The 7,947-nt window shown below is 42.5% G+C and overlaps 1 pseudogene; it reads left to right on the forward strand.

Moving 5' to 3' along the window:
* Positions 1 to 1,943: 1,943 nt before the first annotated feature.
* On the forward strand, positions 1,944 to 7,108 carry LOC124673938 (annotated as a pseudogene).
* Positions 7,109 to 7,947: the final 839 nt, after the last annotated feature.

The raw sequence follows: 7,947 nt of genomic DNA on the forward strand, positions 1-7,947 counted from the left end.
TTGTAATGGGTGAGATAAGGTCATTATGATGTCATACAGGTGAGGCTAAAAACAACATGTGACCAAACAATGGGCTTTGTTTTCACTCTCCGGTGCAGAAAATAGCTTCGCAGGCTACCAAACAAAGTGCATTTTTTTTTGGCCCGGAGCTCGTATAGAACGAGATGTGTGTTTCATCTCACTGGCGCATTGAAACAAAAAACTCATCCAGGCTACCAAACGGCCCCCTACTGTTGCCTCATCTCCACTGCTACGTCGTTAGGTACATCATAGGCGAGATCACCTAGTAGTTTTGGTCGGATGGCAGCTACACGGTCAGATTGACCTCCTCACTCGTATCAAGACCGTCTTTCTCGCCCAAAAACACCTGATCACCCTATGGAAGAAGCAAGAAATAACTGGCCCCAAAAAGTGCAAATATGATCCCACCAATATCTCACTTATAATTCATCAATTTTTTTATAAACTATAAGTGAGATATTAGCAGGAATACTAGCCGCGCATTGTGGGAAAGACAACGACGAAAATGGTCTGCAACATCAATACTTAGCCAATGAGTTTCCGAAAGACCACCTATTTATTCATTTACCAGGTGCAACACTAAATCATAAATTAGCTCTCCCAAGGATTGTAATGCATTTGGCGCTGACTTTCTACCTCCACTCAACTAGGAAAGAAGTACGCATTGCTGACTGACTGTTTGAACGATCCTAGTTACTAGTAGCTAATCAAGTCAGAGTAGGGTGGCCGAGAAGCACTTCTACTTTCTCCGAGCTCCCCATACAGTAGCACATCAACAGCCTTGTCTTAGTTCTCTTCTCGTTCAATGCTGTCTTTTCAACGCTAATGGAAGCAAAATAGCTGGATTTTCAGAATGATAAAAAGACAATGGTGTGGCACGCATTGACGTCAACCCTTATTTTCAGGTTCACGGTCTCCGCTGACAGAAGGATTTGTGCTGGTTAACGTTGATACTGCCATGTTCGCCTCGTCTCATCAAATGGCTGCAGGTATTGTGACCAGGAACCATATGGGCATGCAACATGGAAGAGATCACAACACCATATTTAGCATGGTGATCATGCGGTAAGATTGACTCTGACCTTCGTCAGAGATGAAGGTCTCGAGAATGTGCAGCTGGCTACCAACTATCCGTACGTTTGTTCAACGTATCTTTTTTTTTTTTGCGAAACAATTTGTTCAACGTATCAATAACAAGGAGAATGATCGCTCGATGTGTGGATCGGGGATTCAAGCATTAAAGAGTTGATCTCCTTTTCGGTTTGCTCTAATGTACATGTTTAACGCAAGTAGAATCTTGCCGCTCATTTTTTAACTCAGTCTCGAGCGAGTCTAGTGGATGCGTGGCAAGATGTGCCTTGATCGTATTCGATAAACAATTTATATTGCAGAAACTGAAGTCGGCTTCCAGGTGCATATACTTCCTACACCGAAAAAAATATTTCTAAGTTTTAGATTTTTTTGACAAAATTTTTACATGCACACCTCCATAACATATAACATATGTGTGTTCGTCAAGTTTTACGAGAAAAAAAGAGAAAATTTGTCATGTGGAAAACCTTATTTTTAGCACCATAATTTGTCTTCTGTACACATGTTACACGATAAGTCGATTTTTCATGAAACGACTTTGTGAGCAAGTAGTACATAAAGATGTACGAGCAAGTTTTTTGTTTCAATTTTTTTAACATATTTTAAAATGTGTCGAAGATGTATTTCTAATTTAAAGGATACAGTTACATGTGCCAAAACATCACTGTATTATGTTGATTGAGTAAGAAGAAATGGACCCCGCCCCTACCCGCAACGCAAGAGAGGGCCCGGCCGGCTTGCGACGCGTGGCCTGGACGTGACGTGAGCATGGCAAGTCGCCGACTAGTCTTCCCTTTCCCTCTCACCACGCACCGCTTTTCTCATTTCTTTTCGCCTCGGAATATTTATTCACTTGGGTTCCAGAGACCTCACCGGAAGGAGACCTCACCTCACCAGCGAGAGCCTCTGGGGATATTTTCATCTCGCGCCTCGAATCCTCTCCGAATCCATCCTGTCAGCAGGAGAGCTCCAGGGATCTCGCGCGCCGTTCGGGCCGCGTTGCTGCTCAGCGCTCGGCAGCACGGCCGCTCGACTCGTCGCTGCCGCTCGCGACAGTTGCCGCCGACGTGCGTGTTTGTTTCTGCTGATGTTTTTCTGGAGCTTTGTTTGCGTGTGATCCTCTCCTCCTCCCCCTCCTCCTTTGCTTCGATCATCCGGGTTCAGTATCGGGGCATGGCTGGCTGTCTCTCTGCTTCGTGCGGGTGCTTTTGTTTTGGGAGCACTTCGCCGGCCGCCGCGCTGCGCTGCGGCAGCCTTCATCTGGCTGGATTTCCCTCGATTTTTGCTCGGTTCATTCCGTGAATTCACGCGATTTCCGCGGTTTCCTTCTTCGCAGGGACGATGGCGGGGTACCTGAACGACGACTTGGAAGACCTGGAAGACGACTACGTTGACTTCGACGGGTTTGGCGTCTCCGGCAGCAGCGGCGGCGATCCCTCAAACCCGGTATGTATGGTCAATACGTTGTCGATAATCAAGGCACATCGTGCCTTCTGTTGTGTAAGCACGGAATCATATGGATTGTCAAGTGATTTTAGGTGCAAAGCAGCATCAGTTCTGAACAAAGTCAATTAGTAATTAGGAGTACCACCAATTCACTGACGGAATGTCTGGTATACAAACGTGACTACGCCTAGCAACAGTTTGTAGGGTAGGATACCAACAAGAAAATGAAACTGACGGATTTCCTTCCAACTGGAATCGGTGGCGTCAAAAGGAATAGTTAGTGGCAAGACTAATTTATGTAGAGCACACGAAAATGGTACATCACTAATTGAGGTGCATACATATGGACCAGTGACATGTTTGATGGCAACAAGCCAACGACTCTTTGTTGAAAAAAAAAAGCCAACGACTGCAACACCTTCAAAACAATAATGCAGGAATATGAACCTAGATATATGTGGTTCCTAAGCCATACTGTTAGTATGCTTTCATATACTACAGTAGCCTTTTCGGACATGTTACTTTATGTTCTGGTAGACTAACAAGGATTGTTTTGGTTGTTGCACAGTGGCATTTTTCCTCTATTTCCACTCAATATGACTCCAACTTTTTTTTTTGCTGTAGAATAAGCACAAGAATGATACTTCAGCCGCGGAGCATAGAAATGGTAAAGACATGCAAGGAATACCATGGGAGAGGTTAAAATACAGCAGAGATCAATATCGCGAGATGAGGCTGAAGCAGTACAAGAATTACGAGAACCTCTCGAGGTCACACGAGGGATTGGATATGGTGAGATTTAGTGTTCTGCACTTTGTCACTTCTGCATGATTGACATGATCTACTAACGACTATGGGTGGAAAGGGACTCTGCATTTAGTTGTGACGCTAATATAATTTTTATCTGTCCCTATTTTTAAAGTATTGAGTTATGGTTTGACAAAATTCGGCTTGGCATCTAGTTACTCTAACGGCTAAAGAATTAAGTTATATGTTATTGTGTAATAATACTGTAATCTTTACCATTTACAACCTGTGTTTTCAGAACATGAGCATTCCTTACTCACGAGCTAAGGTTGCTGACTTTATTTGTTTTCTAATGTGATTTGTTACTATGAATGTTGTTGGTGTCAAATAATTTGTTAATATTGTAAAAAATGTCCCACGTTCACAAAATATAGAAGAAAACAATTCACAATAGAATTCTAAATCAGGTGGAATTTGTTTGGGTGATGCCATAGCCTGCCCTACAAATTTTTGCCATCTATTGGCTAGCCGAAAATCTGCAAGAGATTCCTTGACCCTTCTTTGGTCAAAATTACTGTGAAGGGGATGTGAGAAGGGTGGAAAGATTCTCATAAATAACATTTTTTTTTTGCAAACTAACGTAAGAGCCAAAATACCATACACTGTCAAAAAAATTGTAGGGAAAATTTGGGCACCAGCCAGACATGACGTGCATACAATGCATGTGTATGTTTGCTAGTGTTCCAATAAATGCGAGTGAGCTCATTCGTTGTATTACTCCTTGAAATATTGTGATTTTTTTCTGTTCCACGTTTACTTATATTTCACACATTGGACGTAGTCTACTTACTAACTAGTACTAAGTATCAATAACAAAAGTGTTTTTAAGCAATCTTTTCATCCCCCACATCTTAGCACAACTTGTTAGAGTTGTTTGTTGACTAAAAAATGGCCTTTGTTCTGGTATCTATTTCCAGCTCAACTACTGAGGTGGCACTGTAAATAATTTCAATTTAGTCTCCAAAACAACTCTCATGTTTGTGTACTAAATCATTCTTTCAGTAACACCATAAGAAATATCTGTTTATTTCTTGTACGGTTAAAAATTCTGGCAACCTTTGGCTGTAGGAGTGCAAACAAGTGGAGAGAAATGACAAGTTTTATGATTTCTGCTTCAACACAAGACTTGTGAAGTCAACAGTTGTGCATTTTCAGGTAATTGTCTCTTCCGGTTGTTGTTATTGGTACTTTACATATGAATTTGAACACCAAAGGTGCTCAACATCATGTTCAATTAAGTTAAGTTTCACAAAGTTTGTTATTGCTACTCACTACAGTTAGCTGAATTCTGTACATTCTTACATGAAGCAGCATGCACTCAAACTGAGTGGAATGTTTTGCTTTTGCAACAACAACAGAAAAGTGATCATGATCTGTTAATATAGCTACTCTCAGTTTGTTTAATGATCCATTGCATCCTCATGTGTAGAAGAACTTCCAGTATTCACATCATATTACCTCATCTAGCATAAGCCTGTTGAACTGCCCCCTCCCCTTTTCTCCTTTTGCATTATATGTCTTACTCTGTTTTGTAGATATTGTGAGATTCTTGAAGCTTTGACCGCTTTTAGGTGAAGCTTCTAATCCTCACACATGTTATTTCATTAGTATAGACTGCAATTATAGAAGCGTAACACTGACTGCAGGTCATTGTGAGTCGTGAGTAACTGAAGTTGTAGTTTTCATTTCTGAAATTAAGAGTCTTCTATATTAAGACAGAACTGCAATACAACTGTTTCAACAGGGTTCATAAGAAGGTGATGATCATCCTCATTGGCTGGCACTGTTAAATGACATCTTTGGAATATGCTACGATAGGTTGCTCTAGCAAGGATCGGTTAGATAATTCATATTCCCACTCCCTTTTTGGCAGCTTGAACATTAGCGGAGGGCTAACAAAATTTTATGCAGGAATATTTATGGTCCATAGATTTGTGCAGTTTCTGAATCTCTCCTCGTATTGTGAATCGTTTTTGGGCAGGTTCTCAACTGCATGCATCTGATTATTCACATTGTTTTATGGTGGCGGAAATGTTCTTTAATTTGCTATATTGCGATGCTCTTTTTATTCTCTTTCTTAATGCAGTCATTGAGCAGATAATTCCAGTAATGCTGTAGGACCATAGAGAACTTAGGTCTTATCATCTTTCATTTATCAGTAGAATGTTGTCAAAGGTCTAATTGTCAGTACCCGGTTAGCTAGTCTCAACTTTGTGTTTTTTTTTTGGGATCAAACAGCGCTTGCAAAACATTGATCATATATTCTACTCCGAAGATGCTGACCGTTTCAAGATATCTTCAGCTAAGGAATCTTGTGTGGGCGACGTCCAAGCATGATGTTTACACGACACAGAACAATTCAGTGGTGCACTGGTCTTCTCTTCTTCGAAGAAGAAAAGAAGTGCTCAACGTGGCAGGCCAAGTTGTTCCAAATCAGGTTTGCATCTTTTAAATATACCATTTTTATTCGTTGTGTATCCAAATTCCAATTTATACTCCCTGCTTTACAGGAGGGCCATGGAGCTCGGACACTCCCCAGGGTGCAGATCAGCACAATGGCCCTAAAGAACAATCTCATGGTAGCTGGTGGTTTCCGCGGCGAACTGATTTTCAAGGTATAGTTTTCATGATGCGCCAATTCTTCAGCAATTTTGTGCATCTTTTAGCTCATGGATCTGTTTATCAACAGTATGTTGGCAAGCCTGGGGTGGGCATTCTGCACAAATGTCGCGGACAATAGAAATTCCATCACCAATGTTGTAGATGTGTACGAGTCTCCTAAGTAAGGACTTCACAATTTTGTTAACACTTCGATTTTTGTTTTGTGAGCAATACATTACATGGTTAACTATCTGATTTCCTGTTCACAAAATTTAGTGGCGCTACTCGAGTGACGGCTGCCAACAACGACTCGGCCGTCAAAACTTTTGATGCTGAGAGATGCAGCCTGCTCGGTCGCTTTACTTTTCCATGGTCGGTCAATGTGAGTAAATTCAAGTACTAAGTTAAGCTTTAACTCCATATTACTCCGATGTGAAACATAAGATGTCATGGCCTTTAACAGAACACATCGGTGAGTCCTGATGGCAAGCTTCTTGCAGTTCTTGGCGACAGCTCTGACTGCGTGATAGCCGATGCTCAATCTGGCCAAGTACGTTAGCAGATCATCAGATCACACCTTCAAATTTCCATTCCACGCCTTGTGTAACCTTCTAACTCTCTTGTTACATTTCTAGGAAATAGCAACCCTCAAAGGGCACTTGGACTACTCATTCTCATCGGCTTGGCACCCCGGCTGTCACGTCCTGGCGACGGGTAACCAGGACACGACGTGCCGCCTGTGGGACATGCGCAACCTCTCGGCTTCCTTCGCCGTGCTAAAGGGGCGGATCGGCGCGGTCAGGGGCCTCAGGTTCTCATCAGACGGGCAGTTCCTAGCGATGGCAGAGGCAGCGGACTTTGTCCACGTGTACAACACACAGGCGTGTTACGCCACCGTGCAGGAAATTGACCTTTTCGGGGAGATTGCGGGTGTGGCGTTCAGCCCAGACACGGACGCACTATTCGTCGGGGTTGCAGACCGGACCTACGGCAGCCTCCTCGAGTTCAGCAGGCGGCGGCGGTGCGCTTACTTGGACTCGTACCGGTGACACCGGCACATCTATCCTGTCATGGCTGTGCGTGTAAATGCTACTAGATGCGTACATATGGCAACTTCTCTCAGTTTTTGTAAAGTTAAAAGATGCAGAAACTCAATTCGGCTCCCGGGTGCATATGATCCCTCTATCATAAAAATATATTTGCAAGTGTTAAAAAAATTTGACAAAAAAATTTACATGTACATCTCCATAATATATGTGTATTACTCAAGTTTCACGAAAAAATGATATTTTTTTATAGTCTAAGCGAAAAAGAGAAAATTTATCTTGTGACAAGCCTTTGTTTCAGCACCGAATTTTATCTTTTTTACACACGCCACATGACATGTCGATTTTTCATGAAACGACTTTGTGAGCGCGTAGCACATGAAGATGTACGTGCGGAATTTTTGTTTCAATTTTTTTGACATTTTAAAATATGTCTAACATGTATTTCAAAATAAAGGGAGCATATGTGCCAAAACATCACTCCCTAAAAGATGCAGCTTGTGTACAGACGGTACAGAATTTGGACTTCTTCTGCTTCAGGTCAGCGGGTATAGAATTTGGTTCCAGAAGCCATCGCACTTGCAGTCTTGTGGCTTTGGGCGGTTTGGGAATAGATACTTGCCAACCAGGCAACTACTACCATAGTTGCTTTGGTTTCCCACATGACAGGATGTCTCGAACCATCTCTTTCAGTTTTGCCAGCCAGGGGAATGTGCGAACTGCAAGTCTTCTCCACCGAATAAAGGCGTGCATGGTTCGTTTCAAGACAGCTACCCACTGATTAGCCACTAGGGCAACAAGGGAATGTCCGTGGGAATATTGTAACTGATGCTCTGGACGTGCAATGCTGCAAGATTGTGATGCTGACTTCATGGTGGATCTGGAAGCATCGGAACACGGTGATCTTTGTCAATACGAGCCCCAACTCCAGTAG

The sequence above is a fragment of the Lolium rigidum genome, chromosome 7, assembly GCF_022539505.1.
Source record: "Lolium rigidum isolate FL_2022 chromosome 7, APGP_CSIRO_Lrig_0.1, whole genome shotgun sequence".
Lineage (NCBI taxonomy): Eukaryota > Viridiplantae > Streptophyta > Magnoliopsida > Poales > Poaceae > Lolium > Lolium rigidum.